This window comes from Poecilia reticulata, linkage group LG22 (genome assembly GCF_000633615.1).
Source record: "Poecilia reticulata strain Guanapo linkage group LG22, Guppy_female_1.0+MT, whole genome shotgun sequence".
Classification (NCBI taxonomy): domain Eukaryota; kingdom Metazoa; phylum Chordata; class Actinopteri; order Cyprinodontiformes; family Poeciliidae; genus Poecilia; species Poecilia reticulata.
Window position 1 is genome coordinate 19,471,094 of NC_024352.1, and position 20,701 is coordinate 19,491,794.

The 20,701-nt window shown below is 39.0% G+C and overlaps 1 long non-coding RNA gene across 1 annotated transcript in view; it reads left to right on the forward strand.

The window, feature by feature from the left end:
- LOC103459001 (uncharacterized) overlaps nucleotides 1-20,701 on the forward strand; it is a 125,548-nt gene that overhangs the window by 78,184 nt on the left and 26,663 nt on the right. The window contains exon 3 of the long non-coding RNA XR_532659.1: nucleotides 8,077-8,222. This is a non-coding gene — a long non-coding RNA (uncharacterized LOC103459001). The remainder of the gene's footprint in view (nucleotides 1-8,076; nucleotides 8,223-20,701) is intronic.

The following is a 20,701-nucleotide window of genomic DNA, read 5'->3' on the forward strand; positions in this document are numbered from 1 at the left end:
GTCCATTCTCCTCTGTCATTAAGATATTTAGTTTTTTTTGGTCCATTTTCTGTAAACCTGAGAGCTGGTTGTGTGTAAAAATCCCTGTACATTAACAACAAAACTATGGCCAGGAAGCTCATCTTCATTCTGATGCTCAGTTTTAACTCCTGCAACTCGTCTTCAACAGCTCTATATTATGACTTGATTCATTAGGCTGCTATTTTTTGCTAACAAGCAATTTTCCCAACAAATTTGCCTTTGAGCATGGCTTTTTTTCCCCAGAATATATTATCCTTTTGATGGCATTCGATTTCATTTAGAAGTTACCTTGTTTTACTTCGTGCTTTGAAATCCAAAGATTTTTTTTGGGTGAGAAAAATATTTATTTTGTCAAAAAAAAGGAGCAAAATACCCCTTTTTGTTGCACTGCATTGCCTCCAAGAATAACTTCCCATCAGCAACTGAGCCTTTCCCAGTCCTGTAAATGTGTTCTGTCACCTAGAAAATGAAATCCCGACAGGCCATTACAGAAGAGTCACTTTATTCTAACGGTGTGACTGGCTGATCCATCTCAGCCTGGCTGAGTTGAGCCACATGATTGGCACAACCAGCGCAATGTTGATCTCCACCAGCTGAAACAGCTCTCTTCCACTCTGTCAAGGACAATTACTGAGGTCCACAGCTGCCATCTCTGCAAACACTGAAGCATGTATCAAATACAAACAAGCAGAGCACAGAGACTGGGCAAATCTCTAAAGAGAATGGTTTTCTGACAAAACATGCTGTTGATTAGTCTCTAAATGACTGTCATTGCGAGGACAGGATGAATGTCATGCCATCAAATTATTAGTCGTTGCAGTTATCCAATACATGCGGACAGAGAGCAATCTGTTTAAAACTACTGCCATATGCGAGTTTCATTTTTTTTTTAAGTTTTGAACTTCTGAAATGATTATCACATTTTTCAGATGCCCAGTAAAATAAAACGAAATAAAAAAAAAACATGTAGAAGCAAAGGAAAAAAAACAAACAAAAACAGTCTTTAAAATCTGAGAAAATAAAATGGTTGAAAAAGGAAGTGTTTTGGTTGGACAAGTCAAATGTTTACTTTTCATGTGATATTGCATGATTAGAACATTCAAATCCGTATTGATCCATGAGGAAAAAGTGCCAGAAAGAAAAGAAAAATCAGGTTGGCAGCCATTCTTGAATAAATGGCACCCTAGAGAAGTCTGGTCTTCACTGCCCCCCACTCAGTGAATTAAAAATGTGGAGAGTACCTGTGTTGTTTGGATGGGATAAAAGAAGTATGGCATGACATAAAGCTTACAAGATATTTGTCCTTTTTTCAGCAGCAGAAAATACATCCTACTCAAAACATAGATTTGCCAACTCAAATGACACCCTGAACATCTACACATGAAGCCCTCTGAGTTATGGGTAAACCAACCCTAAAGGCATTTATTTTCATAAATATTGTACCCTTTGAAGTTGGGTTCACATTTACACAGAATTGTACAAATTGACCTTCCAAATTTAAATTCAACCTCTCTACCAAAGACTGAATTACTTTAGCCTACAATGCACTGAATTCTGATAAAGCTGTTATTTTACATGTATTTGTTGCACAAGATGAATTCACTACTTTTCACAAAAAAACATAAACTAAAAACACAACAAAAACAACCCAATGTTTAAATGGCTTTGTAGGTGTAAAACAAAAAAATATATTTTTTTTTCCTGTAAGGACACAAGAGGATTTCTAAAGAATCTTCCAACAGTTTGGTCTGAAGCATCTCCACAGTTGCCTTTTTCCTCTTGTACTTCACAGCAGGGGAACATCTGCTGGAGATGAGGGCTCACTGCTGGGAATATTAGAGAGGGAGTCTTTGTTACAAAGAAAAGAGGAAGGATATGATTCTAAATGATGGCTTCTGTTTTGTGTTTTGTGCTACGTAAGGAATGGCACATGATTCCCCATTGGTAGCTGATTTTAGGTTTAATATCAGTGTTATACATGTTTAACATTACCTTCACAAATGTTCCTTTTTCACTCACCTTATGCTCAATGCAACCTTTGAATATGTTGACTGTTATGAGCGACAGCAGCAGCAGAACATATTAAGTATCACTACTATTAGCAAACAACTTGAAACTGAGACAGCACCAACAGAAAAATGTTTTCTGGTCTGATTAGTCTTCACTTTAGTCTCACAGCTGCACCAGTCAGATGGTAGGGTTACAATTCAGCCAAATAGTATGATCCATCAAAATGTCTACATTCACTTGTCCAAACACGCATTCACTCACTGATGTGCAGATTGGTAGCCAACAAGGGTTGAATGTCATGCCTAAGGACATTGTGGTGGAATTTGAACTCACAACCTTCTAACTACCAAATAATTTTATCTCTAATAATTATTATAATTTGTTCTTGTGCGAATGAGATTATAACTGTCACCCTGCTTTTTACCACTGCTACTCACCATCAGTAAATGCTCTGTGAATCAGTCACAATAAAGTGACTCCATTTACTTTGTCCTTTGTTTTAATGTCATAATCCAATTTTCTGTCTTCATGGTTTGTCTTCAGTCTTCGTTTGCCCTAAACAACACGGCCTTGAAAGCTCACCAAAACTGAAATATGTCTGATTTATCTTCTGCTTGTTACAGACTTTCTCTTTAGCCCATCATTCAGGAGGCATCAGTGTGTAGGTGACCTCTTCTCTTTCTGGTCTGATTGTTAGTTGATGGATCCTGTTTGTAAAGGGCTGAGCAGTGATAAGAGTCAGCGAGAGTGCACAGACACTGCAGATAAAATGACCTGCCAGCGAAAAATGTAGGGAGGGATAAAACATCTTGCATAAAGATGGTCTTTCCACTTTAATCATGTTTATAGAGTGAAGCGAGGCGATTTTTATTATTTCATTCAACTAAAAGCCATGAGCTGAAACACTTAGTCCAGGATAGATTCTTTCTTTTCTGTTATTCTCTTATATTTAGGAAAATAAACAAAAAGAGCAGTACATGCAGGGACAAAGGCAGCAGGTTTACTGTGTTGGAACAAAAGATTTAGATCCAGTTCTGCTCCTGCTGCCATAGTCAAGCAGGAACCATGTATCTCTCTATGCTTCCCATAGCATTTGGTGGAGTGAGAGATCACAGCATAATTTCCAGGCAGGAAGGAACACACTTGTGTAAAGTGTGAGGCAGGAGGCCACCAAACAGGTGTGAACATTAGCACAAACACTGCCAGTCAGAATGACTGATTGCCTCAGAGGACGTGCTGTGAAAAGTCAATTCTGGACTCAGACTGCCCCTTTCCCCTCACAGCTTTTACGTACTGATCCACAGCCCTACATGCACCTCTCCCTAGGGTGTTCGGGATATACAGTTATTAAAATGCAACGAGTGGTAGGGCCACTCTGTGTTTGAAACTCTGCGCTTAAGCTGCTGGTATTATTCTCCTGGAGCTGCACCATGCATACATTCATTTTAAATGCTCCTGAATATGTTCAGGTTTGTCATTGTGCAGGTCCTACCAAAGCTAAAACATTTAATTGGGAAAGAGTCATAGGTATAATGACACCTTAATACAACAGTTAAGGTGTTTAAACTCTATGCTTCATCCAACATGAAATTCACACGAAATGTTGGCAGCAACCCCAGTAATTCATACAAGTAAATCAAACCAATAATAAAGTTATGCATAAGACTTTAAATGGAAGAGGAAGCTAGAATTAAATATACTTACAGAAATCTTCAACATATTTTGTCTCAAAGATCTGCCTTGTGTGGAGAAACTAGTTTACATGCACTATAGTGTGATTTTTGACTCTTTCACATCTTGAAAATTATAGGTATCATTCATATACACATTCTTCCTTAGTTCTTTATGTTGACTTTTAAAGAAGATACAAGTCAAGTGATTGACTAGGTAAGTAAAGTTTGCAAGTAACTTCACTTACCTAGTTTGTTCAGCTTGAAGCAGGAAGAAAACCAAGTTAGATTCATGGAGGCCCAGCGTCACAATATATAAAACTTGAAGAGCCTTCTCCTGTTATTTGGTGCCAGATGCTTCAGCACACCTTCAGGGGTTGAGCGGATTCAGTGCCTCAGTGGATCAGGACCGTTTTAGCAGCAAAAGGTGGACCAGCACACTATCATACAGGTCCACCACACCACTTTACAACACTTCACGGCACAAGGTTGAATTCAAAGTCATTCAAGTTAAATGCAGAACTATTCTGGTCTCAGTACCTTGGCACGGTCTCTGCTGTAGGTGCTCCAACGCAGGTGGAGTCACAGTCCCAGGAGATTTGGTGATGACTGGTGTTTACTCTGTGTATTATATGGGCTCTTTCCTACCAAATGAGGACTAGCTGTCCTCAAACTGCCCTTCACATTGCTGCCCCTCTTCTAAACAACCAGACCTGACATATTTCTATCTTCACTTTACACCTCTTTGCAATTCTGAAAGTGGCATTCACTAACAACGCTTAATTTGGCTCACTTAAAAGCTAAACTTAATTTTAACAAGTGATTTTTCCTTTTTATTTGTTATATTTAAATGCATGTTTTTTATCAAATAGCTTTTTCTGGTGCTGTTTTGCTTTTTCCTCTATGTGCATATGGCATCTCTGTGTGTTTTCTTGCCTGAAGCCCTTTCTTAGTGACCATGTCAAACTCCCTTCTGTGGATCAGAGGCCTTTGACAGGAGAATAGATTGCATGTATTTCTATTTGCCAGAAAAAAAGAAAAAAAAAAAAACAGCAGTCCATTTCCTGAGGGCCTGGTTGCCTATCAACGCCCTTCAAGAGTGCTGGAAAGGGAGTGTGTCACACTTTCATCTATTGACATGAATGAGAAAATTTATTTTTACATTTTAATGGAAAAGTACAACATTGCTTCTGCAGTTATCATTTCCATCACTTTGATGCCTCCAATTATTGGATAAGCTGTTTTAATTTGTCTAAAAACACAACTTCCACATAGTCAGATGTTTCCTTTGGAGCTTTTATCAATAATATGTTCCTCTTCATTTCGTCTCTCTTGCATCCTCTCTTGCAGTATGACAGATGTAATCATGGACCAGGACAGGGTTTTATGGGGGGCTTCTTTAATAGCCAGAAGTGGTTGACCTCCGCAATTCCCCCAAGGACACCCTCTTCAGCCCCCCCAGTTCAGCTTCAGACCATCTCGAGAACTGTCTTCTCGTATCACCCTCCTCCTCCTCTCCTTCTTCCTTCCATCTTTCTATGCTGACATGCTCAGATGCTTCAGTAATGTCTTGGAGGCCAAAAGGTCACTCCTGACCTGTCACAGTGGATTGGGCCACAAGACATAACAGCACCGTTTGGGGAGCACGGAGAGGCGTACCAGTCTCCCTGACAGTCATTTCTCACCTCTTAAAGATTGTAACTACTCATCACATGTAAAATTAAGTCTTACTGGATGTTGAAGCTGAGGCTGTGAGGTTGGATATTTTTCGTCTCAAATAATGAAAATGTTTCAAAAACGGTTGTAAATATTTTTGTTGACAGGTAACAGATTAGCTTGATTTCCTTTTAAAACCTGAAGGGAGGTTGTTTGGTGGGAAATTGCTTTGTGTGGAGGATGTTTAAATAAGACCAATTATTGTCTGAAGACGTGCTGTGATAGAGGGCGTTTGTTGTGTTGCTTCTGGAAAGGAAATGGAGAACAAAGTAAAGGATGTATGTTGTTCTGACTTCTTCACTACAAGATACAACAAGGGTCGATTTTAGTCTTTTGGAGAAATTTTAGTGCCAGCATTAAACACAGTTCCTTAAGACTATGAATGCCTTTTTGGATTTTTCCCCTTTTTTTTCTTCTTCTTTTTACATCACAACCAGTTTGTTCAGGGAGATGTACAGTGTCTTTTCAGCCATCTATAGCGCCTTTGTAGCTCTTTTTAGTTCAAATGTTTTATTCTTCAATGCATTTTCTTCAACAGGCTGTTTTAGTACTGCCATGAAGCATTTGTCCAAGACCAATACTGAAATGGGTATTGACTCAATACAGGCCTAGGAAGCCCAACAGTGCCTCTATTAGCTGCTGCATTGAATATTCAGCACCTCCTGGCAGAGCTGTTGTAGTCTGAGAAACTCAGCAGGCAAGTAGATGCCAACATTACACAGCATGCATGTCTAAATGCTTGTGTTGTCTTCTGGTGCATGTCTCCATTTGTGGTCCTTTGTTTGTATCAAAGATTCCTGGTGATGGATAGGGATGTTTCCATTTCCTCTGGACCTTCCTGACAGATCATCCATCCTTAAACAATTTGGTGGTGCCCTCGGAGCCTGAGAAGGCTTGAGAGAAAAGATGGGCCATACAACTGACAGAAGCCTTAATGAAAGACCAATTGGAAGCTTGAGGCAAACAGGAGGCAAGCAGTTCCACTGTCTGGATTGATGGAAGAATAACACGCTGCCAGGAATGAGTTGCCATTGAAGCAGAGGGATTTTATGAGATCAGTGGACAACAAGTGGTGGTCAAGCTGAAGCTGTAGCAGAGATTAAGCTGTAGAATGGGGATTGCTGCCCATGGTGGAGTGTGATTTCAGGTCAAAGTTATAGCTTGTTGTACAAAAGACATAAAGTAGATTGATATCCAGATAAAATTGACATTTTTGAAATCTGTTTGATCTGTTTAAGTGAGATAACGGAGGATGAAGTGGACTTTAATCTTAAGATGCTACTGTTTTTTTTTATCACTTGGGTATAGTGCACAAAAGTACCATAATCTGTTCGATATCAATGGGCAGTTTCTGCATGTACTATAACGGTTCACAAGTTCACAAGTGAAGTAAAGTTCAAGTCAAGTCTTAAATCATAAAGGAGGAAATCTAAGTTGAGTCTGAAGTCTTTGGCCCCAACTTGGGTCTCGAGTGTTTAAGGAGCGAATCATAATAACGTCACAAGTCTTTTAGGGAAAGTTCAAGTGAAGTTGACTTTCACGCCAAGTCAAATTTCAAGTGTCTGATAAAAGAAATCGACATTCTCACATCAGGAGAAGGATTTGTAACAAATGCTTTATGGCACCTGTTACTGCTAAGTGGGAGTTATAAGGTTTAGGTACAACATATGACCTAGATGCATTTCTCTGTCTTTAGCTCACCTTTATAAGTGGAATTAAACCTTTTGGTGCCGACTGACTCTCTAATGGACAAACAAATTAAGCCATGCAAACATTTCAGTTTAGTTCTCAAAACAAGACAGCTTAAACACTCACTTCAAAAGCTTTGGACGCCCATTATTTAGCTATTCCTTCCTGTTAGGTGAAATGAGGACACTTGCTCTGCAGAATAAAAATCTGCCAAATTAAATCCTGATTCTTTCACTTCCACTTACCCACCTGCTGTACTCATAGCATCCACAATCATGTTAGCAGTCCCTATTCATTAACAGGACTTGCAAACAAGTGTAAATTATAGCACAGAGTCTTCCAAATTTGTTTTGACACTCCTTGCTGTTACCGCAACATTGTAAGTGATGGCTTTTGTTTCCCTGAGAGATGCTTGTACCTTTCTTATGGGAGCAGGACAAAGTCAAAACCAGGTCATCAACATAGCAATGGGTAATTGGGCTACAGCCCTGCTTTGACAAAACAAATAGTTTCATCATGCATTTCACAATAGGGCCTCACTTCTATTTGGACCAGCAATGTTTCAGTCAATTTCCTTCAGCCTTGGATTTATTCAGCAACATTTGTCGATAAACCTCCTCTCATATCCATATTTATTGAGCTAAGAGTTGTCGACCAGGAGTGCTGGGCTCCGATAATGAAGACAATGCCTCAGCGTGGATTCTAAAACCCCTCTCTGCGAGGTTTAACAGCCTGCTTACACTCGGTCTCCTGCAGTCTGAAACATGCACATCTCTTGTAAAACAGAGCTGATACCACCTCAGTGTCTTTGTGGTTGTGTGAGCTTACTGGCGTTGTTGTGCATGTTTTATTCAAATCCCTAAATTTGTAAATAACACTATGCAGAGCCTTTTTAAGTACTTTGTATTCAGTAAGGAATGTGTATGGTATATAATTTGTCTGTGCGTTTGTGTCTTCTTGCATTTGCTAGTGTCATAAAATGGCCTCCTTGATGAAAACCACACCAAGAGGACTGTAGCATTCTCGCTGGAATGTTGGGAGTGCAACGACTCAAATCCGCCTCTAATTGAATCTGGCAGAATCCAATCCTGCAATATCTTTGAGTGGAGATAACAGGTAGGACTGTCTATACAGTGTATGGCCTCAGCATCCATATGCATAAGCTGATACTCCAGAGAGAGGGGGGTGGGATTATGTGTTTTAGCCGTTCAGAGTCTGTTTTCCCTCCCTTCTTCTGGTTTTTGTCTCTCTTTTCTGTGGAAGGTCGCCTGAAGAAGGTAATCCTTATTCAAGTCTGTGTCTTTTTTTTTTGCTCTCTTTTATCTGAGGGGATTTCTGGCCAACACTGGCGCCCGACCAGACCACCGCTGATCGCTGAAGTAAAAGTTGGTGCATGAACTGAAAAGCAGAACAGCTTGATCCATGAGACTGTTACTCTTTTGTCACCTTAGGCGAACAGCAATTTAAGCACCTTATTTACAACCTGTGATGTGTTATAGAACATGTAAGTTTTGGTTTTCTGTCCAAACTTACCTAAATTGTGTGTTGAGTGCTCCCCAGCCTGACACTAAAATGAAGTACTTCCGTAAGCAAGTAGCAAATGAGAATCCACATGTTGTTGCTGCTTTTGAGAGGATACAGATGGGATCATAATATATATTTGTGTTATCCTCTAGCTGTCAGATATTATTCTGCAGAGCTAGTATATAGGTATAGTAAACATGTAAAGAAAACACAGCTGGAAAGCTCTAGAGAGATGCACCACCTGATGGGACTCTAAAGCTGTTCTATGCCACTGCCTGTAATTACTTCACTGCAGCACTCTGTGCAGTTGTTCATAGTTTCTGTTTCTATTGGACCAAAGCCCAACACTGAAGAAAAAAGTATTTACCTAACTGTAAAGCATTGGAGAAACTGCAAAGGCTATGTTTACACAGCAGGCAAATGCGATCCAAATATATATTTTTTTGCCCTTATGTGACCTATATCTGTGTGAAAAGGTCTATTCCAATATTTTCACCCCCAAAACTATGATCTGTGCCACTTCCATATGTGGCACTAATTGTGGTAATGATTTTTTTTTTTCAAAGTGTCTGCAGTCTGATCAGCCATGTCGCATTTTATCCAGCTTTTATGTCATTGATGTAATGACATAAAAGCTGAAATTATGCATAATTATGACTTTAGGTCATAATTCTGCACCTGAAGAAGCCAGATGAATTAAATCAGGATGTAAACAATGACTGAAAGTTATGACTGAAATTATGAAATAATTATGTCACTGAAATGCATCTCATCACAATCCAACCACTTATGGCTCTGACTACATGTCCAGACTCACTTCTCTACAGAAGCTGCAGTTAATTGGTTGTGCTTTTTTATTATCAACTTCCTTCATATTGTTGTACCAAAGAAGCCAGGATTGTTTGTGGCAATACTGAAAAAACCATATTAATTAATCCATAAACTGTTCAGATCAGATCAAATAAACTTTGTTGTCTCCAATAGATAATTTGCTTTGCAGACAGCAAGAACAACTGCAGATAAGTTTACAGAAGTCCATACTTCTGCTACTGTATGACATTAAGTTCTTCTGTGCAAGCAGGTCACCTTGAGACGTAAACCGTTCACATGGAAGTCTCATTGCAGTCGGGTTCAATTAGTAGTATGAACGACAACGAAAAAAATAAAATAATCAGATTTCATTAAAAAATTTGAATTGAGCATCAAGACCTGCTGTGGGAATGTAGCCAAAATCAGAAGATAAAATCCATCTATTCGTCCATCCTTCCAGTTAGATGAGAGATAATGGCTCCAGTGGAGAAGTAAAGACATCCCTCTCCCCAGAAACACTTCCAAGCTTATTGCAGGTGGTCCCAAAACATTAAGATAATTTTAAGGAAATGGTAGAAAGGATTTTTTTGCTACATAATATTGTAAAAGTATGACTTTCCTCTCCCCCATCTGTTTTTGCACACTGCTGTCAAACTTTCAAAAAGAATCTTGCTGCACTTATCCCATATTTACAAGAAAAAAATGGTAATATTGTTGGAACTAAAGAGCTGCCAGCACGCTCCTTAAACTATGATTGGCAAGCTATGTGCATCATGTCAGCAGACCACATCCTCAGCTAGTATGGTGCTCCTCTGTGAACAGTAAAATGGTAAAAGGTATAATCTGCAAAATGTTTATTGTGTAAACTAATAGAAAACGTATATTTGTTTATTAACAATATATCAACATTGCAAAATTAATTCATAATAAATGGCAATAGCATCAATGTTACATTACGTTAGCAGATATGCTAAAATAAATGAGATTTATTTTTTCAATGTTTGTGTTAATGCTGTATGAAGCAATACACTTATTATTCATTTATATCAGGCAGTTTCATTGTCATGTCATTATATGTTAACTTCACTTAAAGTAAACTGATGACCAGTCAGTTGTTATTTTCGCCACACCAGATGGTCAGAGCCATGTGGAAAGATGATATTCACCTCTCCTTAGCTTAATGACTGATGGACTCACAAAACAATGAATCACTTTGAAGGCGAAGGAAGAGTTATGGTGGTAGGAGAACATTACATTGCTCTGAACATAATGAGACATATTTAAAACAGCAATCATCCCTTCCTTTGAACTCCGGGTCACAGAATGGAATCAATCCCTCGGGTTATTGAAAAGAAAGGCCTCATGTGTGAGGAAGCTAGCATATTAACCAAGGTCACATATTCGGTCTGCATGCAGAATGGATGTTCTCTTGGAATTGCTGAGTGTGATTAAATCTTTGGCTTAGAATCACATTCAGACTCTAAATCATCGGTCAGGTCATTAAGTGAGCTTCAGGTCTTCTCTGAACTGTTTCTTTCAATTGAATTAGAGCATTATTCTGTATAATATGGTTTGGAGATTAGCACTTCATACAGTGAACATAATTGGTTTAGAATGAACAGGCAAAGAAGGGCGCTGGAAGGAGACATTTCTGTGGGTAATAACACGTCTGCAGAGTGTGGATTGAAATATCTTATTTTTGAGAGATTTTTCAATGCAATAAAAAGGCTACAGTTACTGTATAATGTATAGAAAATAAATTATTTAATGTGTGGCATAGACTGAATTCTCTTCACATTCTCTTTGGGGTACAGCCAATCAGTTCCAAGGAAAATAAATGCTGCTCCTGGATTTTGCAAACACCAGCCAATAGTTGCATCGTGTCCAGGCATATCAACTTCCCAAGCTGTATGTTTTTTAAAAAATATTTTAAATATGCTCAGAAATTCAGAAATGAGTGGATTCTTGCAAATAATTTGTATTCACGTTCCACAGAAAAATCTGCCAGTAGGTGCATCTGTCCAAAGGGTATGAATACTTTTATAATTCTTTGTAATGTATGCTTAAAGTAAAAGAAAAGTCAGATATGCATACCAAGAAACGTATTAAGACACTAGTACCAACGCAGCACTGACATGTATATGTAAACACTGCAACAAAAAAAGACACAATTTAGTGAAGACCAGCAAAGCCCCAATAGGTAAATAAGTCAAGAAAATGAAACAGTTTTATTACTTCGCTGATGCACTTATTTAGCAACCAGTTCTTAGAACAGTGAAGCTTTTGCTGTGTTTGTGGGCAAAATCTAGTCCTGTGAGTAATTTCTTCACTTTGTGTGTAAGCTAATGATTTAAACACTGCTGTGCCTTCGTGCTCTGCTGGATTGGAAAAGCATGGTGACATATACATTTACACATGAAGATAAATCCTTGCAGAGGGAGCAGACATCATGAGGAACAGAGAGCTCGGTGATAATGAACTGACATGACCTCCTGTGCTGCTGCATGCCTATAAAGCCCTTAAGCAATTTATGAGTGCGGAGTGACCAAACCACTGCCTCCTTCCACAGATGACTACTACAACCTCACAGATCGCCATTGAATTTTCAGCATCAGATAGTCAAACCCAGTGCCGTGCAGAGACCACTAAGGGGGCAGGTGCTCAACAACAAAAAAAGGGCACATCTAACCGCATTCTAGGACAGAATATTAACAAAGCCTCTCAGCTTTCAGAGTTTAATAAACAATGATAAATTACAAAAATGTGACATATACAATGAATAATAATAACAATAATACCAAAAAAATAAAAAATAAAAATAAAAAAATTGACCCAAAAGGGCACTTGGGGGCAAGGAGCAAAAAAGGCAGGTGCTCAAACCCCCCCAGGCCCCCTCTGCACGTGCCTGGTTTTGGTTAATATTCACCCAGTTGAATCGTGTACCAGATCCCATCACACATAAAGCAGATAAATGCATCTAACTTTTTCTCCGTAGTGACAACTGACTATGGCCCCAATAACTTATGAAATTACAACTCCACTTAAATTACCAACACTTCACCTGCTGTGGTCTGATCGCACAGATTTACAAATTCCTCCTGGTTGTATCAGCAGAGAAATCTGCGCTGGTTCATCCGGCAGTTGGATCTGCCTGATCCAAACCGATCCATTGAACTTTATTTTTTTTACCCTGTGCGGCCCGGGCGTGCTTGGATTTTTTTATTTTTATTTTTTATTATTATTATTATTTTTGCGTGGTTTCACTCCCCCGAAACAGACAGATGTTATATCTACCACGCTTCTGAGCGAGGCTCACTTCATCTCCATTAATTAAAGCCACTGGGTGAGTTAAGTTTAATTCTTTGCAGCGGCAGAACCGCGTCCGCGTTGGTTGTGCAGCCGCAGCGCACTGCGCATGTTACGATCTAATCAACTTGTGCGCCTTCATTTATTTCCTCAAGATAAACTGCCGGCTCCTCTGCTTAGAAATGGATTCGACATTGCATTCTCTTTAGTTTTCTCTATTCTGTATGTAATGGAGACTGAAATTAAACGCGCTGTTTCTACCAAAGTTGTTGAAYGGGCTTCCTAACCAGACGCTCCAAAGCGTCCGGTCCATAACTCTTCAACACGCCGCCAGCTCCCGGTCAGAAAGACGCATTTAGTTCAGCGTCCATGAGATGATATTCAGAAAGGATTCTTTTATTGATTGATTTTAGTTGGCTCTGCGATGAACGTTTTGTGTAAAGTGTGTAAAGAGGGTGTTAATTATAAGCTGTCAAATGGCTTTAAATGTTTCTGTCGTTTAAAAAAAATAACCGGTCAAAACGGGAAATATTCCGCCAACGCGACCTCGAAGCACAGCACATAGCGATACACCCTCCGATACCAGGAGGCGGCACCCTGCTGCAGAGCCCAGTTGGGCCGGTGGAAACGCGGTCACTCCGAAATAGAGCCGAGCCGATTTGTTGAAGTAGAGCCGGTGGAAAAGGGGCAATAAAAAGTCATCAAGCAAATCAGAACAGCGGAGAGGACTTTACAGAATGTYGCCAGCTACCATGAGWAGGAGGARCAAAACAAGACCAGCAGAGGGCGGTGTTGTCACATAGAACAGAATGGAATGGGTCAAACACGTCACAGGGTCCGAGCTGCGTCACGTYTTCCCTCATGACGTAATTATTSTAAGACTTAAAAGAATTAATTGGTCGTTTACAGCGGGCTGCACAGTGGCACAGTTCGTAGAGCTGTTGCCTTGCAGTCAGAAGGTTGTGGGTTCRACTCCCAKCACCGGTCTCACTGCATGGAGTTRGCATGTTCTCCCTGTGCATGCGTGGGTTCTCTCCGGGTTCTCCGGCTTCCTCCCACAGTCCAAAAACATGACTGTCAGGTTAATTGGGGTCCATCTAAATTCTCAGGTGTGAATGTGTGTGCATGGTTGTTTGTCCTGTCTGTCTATATATGTTCCCCCCTGTGACACGCTGGCGACCTGTCCAGGGGTGTATACCCGCTCGCTCCCGAGATGTTCAACTGGCGAACAATTCGGAGTAACGTTTCGTCCGAAACGTTACCCCCTGTGGGGGCACCCCACGGGGGGATTCAGGGAAAACTGGATGTATGTGGATGAATGAATGTTTTACCTCATATTCAAAACATAACATTTTTCAGATAAAAATATTTACGATTGTTTTTCATACAGTAAATTCCATTTCTGAAACATGAGTCCTGACACTATGAAAAACAAAATATGACTGTGGAATCAAAAATAAAATATAAGTAAGAGTGAAGTAGACTATAAGTAATAACAGGGCCGTGCAGAGACCACTTTTGAGCAGGTGCTCAAAAAAAAAGGGGCACATCAAGCCGCATAGAATATTAACAAAGCCTCTCAGCTTTCAGAGTTTAATAAACAATGATAAATTACAAAATTGTGAGATATACAATCAAAGCTAAGGGAAATCTCTATACAGAGCATGCAACTATGTAAGATATTTTATTAGTAATTTCTTTCTGCAGGTGTATTTTGTTATAGGAAAGTATTGCGATATTCAAACCCGCAATTTAGCAAGATATGTAAATCAGAGCTGGACCACCAGACATATTTTGTCTTTACAGAATTACACTATTTAAAATATAAACAAGGGCACAATGCAACCTTTTAGTGGACTGTAATCTATAAAACAAAGAGCTGCCCATTTGCTGCAGTGGAGATGAAGATGGTCCATTCAGGAAAGCAGAGCTGCATCAAACTTTAAGGTGGAACTGCAGATAAAAAAAACAAAAAAACAAAAGCAAAAATTGACTTGTTAATGCATGTCACCATGAGAAAAGCCTACGGAGTTTTGCTTAAAACAACTTTTTTAAACATTTAAATCACACATTTGTCTCATGAAGTGATTTTTTTTGCAAAACAAACTTATTTGTGCATGTCAGAAATCTTTTCTTATTATTCTAAGTTTTTTTCTCACATGACGTCTTGAGCAGGGACTAAAATCACAACAAAAGATTTCTGATGTGTGAAAATAAAAGTTTATGTTTGGCAAATAACTTTTTATGTTCACAAGACAAAAATTAGTTATTTAATTTAAAAAACTTTTTTAAACAAAACAATATGTTTTTTAAAAAAGGAATCATTACAATTCCAAAAGTTTTGAGTACAATTTTATTTTACTTAACTGAGGTTAGTTTTTTTTTCCCCCATTAAATAATTGGGGAGAAAAAATTTACTGCATACTCTGCAAATCTTAAATTTATTTTTAAATTGTCTTACAATAAATGACATTTTCCCCCAGTAACAATTAGGAGTAAATCATTTGTAGGGAGCTCCAAAAATATTATACAGCTCAACTCAACCCAACTTAAAGTCTGGGTTGAGTTTTTTCCCCTTCATTAATGACACTTACTACATTCATTATATCTATCATGGTAATTCATGGTGAGTTATTTTTAATTCTAAATGAATATCCTTGTTGGACTATTATTTAAGTGTTCTTCTCCTTCAAGATACATTTACCTAACGCTAGAATAAATGAAATGTACATTATGAAGCAAAGGAAATTGGAAGATCTGACATATATCCATTATGGAGATGATCGGTTTTGGACGGGCGATGTGCCCTTATTGCATAATAAATACGTAAGAATGACTGATATCATTAACGATACAGGGGAGAAGCTTTTAAGTTATCTAGCTTTGCTAGCAAAGTCGTTAGCTAGCAGCTAGATAATATCACAACAACAACAGCCTAATGTCTGTATAATAAAAATACTGAATCAATAGATAAGAACAGTTTCTCCTCACCTGGCTGTCTCCTCCCGCTCAGTAGTTCATCAGAGAAAGGCAGACGCAGAGGCCTGTCAGTGTCAATTGTATTTCATTACCTCTCTGCTTAAACCGCGACTCCGAGCTGAAGCAGAAACGATACTTCAACGTTTTCCGTCATCTGACAAGCAGCAAGTCTACTCCACTTTATTCACCAAAAACATGTTTTTAATTCACCAAAAACTGTTCTGTAATCTGGAACGTTCGCTACGTTGAGCTCCAGTTAGCCGCCTTATCTCACTGCACGAGAAGCAACTGTGTCATGCGTCACGGGCAAAAGGTCAAAGGTAACAAGGTGACCGGAGGGCTTATTATGTTGTACAAAAATATATAAATAAATAAATAATAATTTTAGTACATGTTATGTGTCAGAAGAGGACTTAGAAAATAATAATACAAAAAATAAATAAATAAATAAAATAAAAATTGACCAAAAGGGCACTTGGGGGCAAGGAGCAAAAAGGGCAGGTGCTCAAGCACCCCCAGTCCCCCCCTCTGCACGTGCCTGGTCCAATCTGTTGCAAACGTGGTGGCCAACACTGCAGAGGTTTTTGGGTCGAAAAGAATACACATTTGACCAGGTTGGCATTGTCATCTGTTTGTTTTTTAAGGGCTTCACTCTTAGCGGGTATGACACTTGAGATGTCTCCAGTACGAACTGCCAGACAGACAGAATGTGAAATATGTGATATATAAAATGTTGCAATATTGAACATTCAGTTAGATGAACTTAGAGCCCGAGGACAGCGATTTCAATTATTCAGGGGAATGTAATTACAAACCTCAGCATCCAGTGCAGTGCAGTTTTGCCACAAGCAAAGATCATCCAGGGTCTGTTTTTATTGATATTCTCATTTTGCCCGAGTCAGGGATTTCAGCAATTCTACACCACAGATCCGCCGAACACAATTAGAGCAGTGCCTCCCAGGAGGAGCCGGCCACATAGAGGGGCCGGATAACAAGCCGGTGCTGAATTAGTAATTCGGTAAATAAAACACTGGTTGGATGAAAATCCCTACATGCCAAACCCTGGAGTCACAGAATTCAAGCTGAGAGATTCACTGGAAAAACATGTTGTGCATGTTGTTGATCTCTGGTTGCTGAGGTAACAAAAATGTGGATAAAAAAAATTCACTGCTTTCACCTTTGTACATTATGCTGACAATGTGAAATGCATTTTATTTGTAGAAATTTACCAGGGTTAAGTGAGCAGATCATTTCAGTGTCTGGTTTCAGTTTCTGTGCTTCACTAAGCCTGACATGTTCTGTCCTAAAAACAACAAACTGTTGCTTTCTGTACTACAAGCCTGAATAATTTGTAGAAATGTAACACTTTACCCAATGGTTAGAGGAAATGTAGCTACAAACTATCTTAACTGCATGTGTAGAGATGCATTTGGATGATTTTGAACTGTGTGGCATAATGTTGAGTAATTTCATCTAGAAGAAAAAAGAACACCCACCTGAACCAGCAATCACCCGTAAATCATTGTTGATTAGCTCCTGAAGCTAATAATTTAGTCTTGGTAATGGTAATTAGAAAAAGCAAGGTCAAATCTCTGGACTAAGTGTCTGTGTTAGCTTCTAGTGGGTATTATTCTTTAAAAGCAAATGAATTAATGCAAAATCATGAAGTAACGCATGTCCTTGGTTTGGATGTTACTTTCTTTGAATCACCTCCCATAAGTGCTCCCCTTGTTTTTCCTCCATTAACACAAATAAAGCCATATTGTGCAGCCTTGCATGAATATATAATCTTACTTTTATACCTTCAGTGAGTGCTTTGGTTGATTCAGGGCATCATAAATGTGCATGTAATCCAGGTGATGTTAACGATAGGCCTTGAGAGCTTCAGCGCAGCACAAAGTATGAAATCTGAGCCATAAAGGCCATAAAGAGTCTCCAATATGCAGCTTATGTCTGCACTCACTTTCAGAAGCCCATGCTTCTCTTTTCACTTTGCTTGCAGTGGCAGTGGAGATGAAATAGTGGCCCCCAGAAAGCCATTTGGCACCTAATTGAGCAATCCTATTACTTTTCTCTCCCTTTAGAGTGTGACTTTCATTGCTTCATGGTGGTTGGTTGGAAGCAGGTGTAAATGATTGTCCTACAGTAGGTGTGTGTGTTTAAGTAACTTTGTTGTGATAGCCCGTGTGTGTGTGTGTTATTTTTCTGTCCATCTGTGTGGACCCCCATCACCTCTTCTCACCTGAGCCGCCACAAATATTAAACATTGATCGGGTTTAGAGATGGAGCACATTCGCCAGAGACAACTCAATATTAACTCCCCAGGTGGCTCGCTGAGGACCGGCTCGCTATTTATGACCACAGACTTGCGGTGAAGAAAACAGAAAGTGAATCTTGTTCTCCTGCTTTTTCATGGCTCTTCTAAAATGTTGCCGTTGAGGTGAGACTGGAGATCTTGAAAGGTTCTTCATTGATTGTTTTTTATTGCTCACCTGCCATTACAGACAATGCAATCTTGCAAAATTATCTGGATAAAAATAAATTTTACATGAAAAAGTATACAGCAAAATAGTAAGCAAATCAACTTTACACCATCTAAAATACAACAAAAAAAAAAAAAAAACAGGGAAAACATCAAATTCCAATGAAAATCCTAAATATTTTTCATGTACTTTCTAACCCTTGAATATTTTTTTAAAAGCCGTCTTTTATGTAATTGCATCAAGACTTTTACTCCCTCAGTATATAAATTATGTGCTTTGTTTATTGGATTCTGACTTTAGGGTGTGTTCGATTCAATTTTCTGATTTAGAAACAAGAAATGGGTTTTTGTCTCATTCATTGTGTCAACCTCCTTTAACAATGATGTGACGGGGATTTGTATTTTTGGGAAAGCTTACATATTTATTTCCTTTTTTGTCTCATGAAATACTCATCAGTTTGGTAGAATGTACATACTTTGACACAAAATGGTTGCTGTGTTCTCTGCTAGTTGATTCAAGCAGTTTTAGCTTGTAATTTCTTTTGAAAATTTAAATGACAAGTGATTAGTTCAATATTCCTTCACGGGATTTCCATAATTAGAGTCCCTGACTGGAATTTTATTTTAGTCCTTTCTAGTCAAAGATATGCAGAGACATTCTCGTAGAGATGATTAAATAATCTTCAATCAGTATTTAGCCAGCAGGGTGGCATCTGGGAATTGGAAATGGAATCTCAAGGGGAGAAATCTTCCTTGGTGGGATGATCTACACTTCAGCTTTGTGTGTGTGCATGATGGCGTCTTGACTTGCTGCATTTATGTACCTCATTTGTCTCTCACTAAGTTGCCATCGCTCTGATAGATTAGGTGAAACTATGTGAAGCTGTTCTCATGTGGGTCTTTAACTTGGTTTCACCTAACAGTGTTAGAAAATAAGATAAAACCATTTTTAGTGAATCTCGTAAAAATGGCAAATGACCTGCACTTGTGCTCTATCTGGTTCAGAAGACTACATTGAACACGACATACACTCCCTTCAGTCATTCACCCATCCACACACACATTCCCTTGCTGATAGTAGGAAGCCACTGCTGACAGAAGAGTAAATGGAAGACAACTAGAAAATTTGTATCGTAGGGCTTTCATATGAAAAGAAATATTTGCCTTTTTAGCAATTTTACAAGATAGAGGTAGGAACATTGAGGATGCACACTGGATCTCCAGCTTCAACTAAACTGGAAGATTTTTGTGTACAGCTGTACTTTAAGGAATCCTGAACTGTCCCTTTCAGATTACCATTTCAGATGACTCCGATTTGACTTTTTTTCTCCATTTTATGAGTTTCTTTATCCCATTTAGAATTGCTTCTAATATCCAGCACAGAGAACACCTTACTGCATAATTCAACAGGCTTGATTGGTTTTAAATTTCCCCGGTTTACTTATTCTATTTTAATACGAAGTGAAATCCCAGAAATTCTGTAATACTCTGAATGGGAATGCTGGACCATATTCATTTGACTGTGAATTTCAGAACAATGCAGAGCCACAGTGTGGATGAATGCTTTCACCTTCAATTTGTTTGAGCAATATAAATGGTTTTGACTCAGCTCATTTCCTTCGCCTCGGGCTGCTAATGTCTTGATCCTCCCAAAGATAGCCTAGAACCTCTAATTATTCACAGTGCTATTGATGTATTAGCTCTCATTCTGTGATAGAGAAAAGACTGGATTTCTAAATTGAATTGTCACTTCCTCTCTCTCTGAAACATTAATGCTGTTGCTACAGCAAATATCCCCGTCTCTTCTGAACTAACTCATTTCATTAAATCTAATCAATCCAAAGGGGTTGATGGCTGTGATTTATTGTCAGAGTTCTCAGTGAATTTCAGAAATGCTGTGCTAAACACTTTTGGGCAAGCCACAGACTTCTTTGTTTTTACTGTAGGTCAGGCTTGTAGAGGGGCAGCGCAGGCTCCAGGGGACTCAACAGATTTGAGTCTTATCAGCCTCAGCAGCCTTCTTTATAGACCACAGTGCATCTGAGGGCCCCGAGCCACCCACACGCTGAGTCTGCTGTACAAGTGTTCAACACCCAGAGCAAACAAGGACTTTCTTTTTTTAGAGCTTGGTGAAGTTTATCCCAAAAACGCTGCATGAAACAAAGAAAAAAAGATTTTTGAATAACCAAAATGATCCTTTACCCCCCTCCCCCCCCTCCAAGCTCTATAAATGATTACTTGGGAAACCCTTTGGCAGTTTGATGGCTTACTCTGAACAAGCTTTTCCCGTCTTGACTTTATTTGTGATGCTTTTCTGTCTTAACCTCTCTGTCGCTAGAGGAACCAAATTTGGGTCCTCGGCGCTTGCCGCAACAAGATCAATTAAAAACACATGCTATACATTTATCAATATAGGCATATTGCATATCCACGTAAAGGGAAAAAGCTCTTCTAAATGATAGGATCGATATTTTCTTCCTCAACAACACCCAGA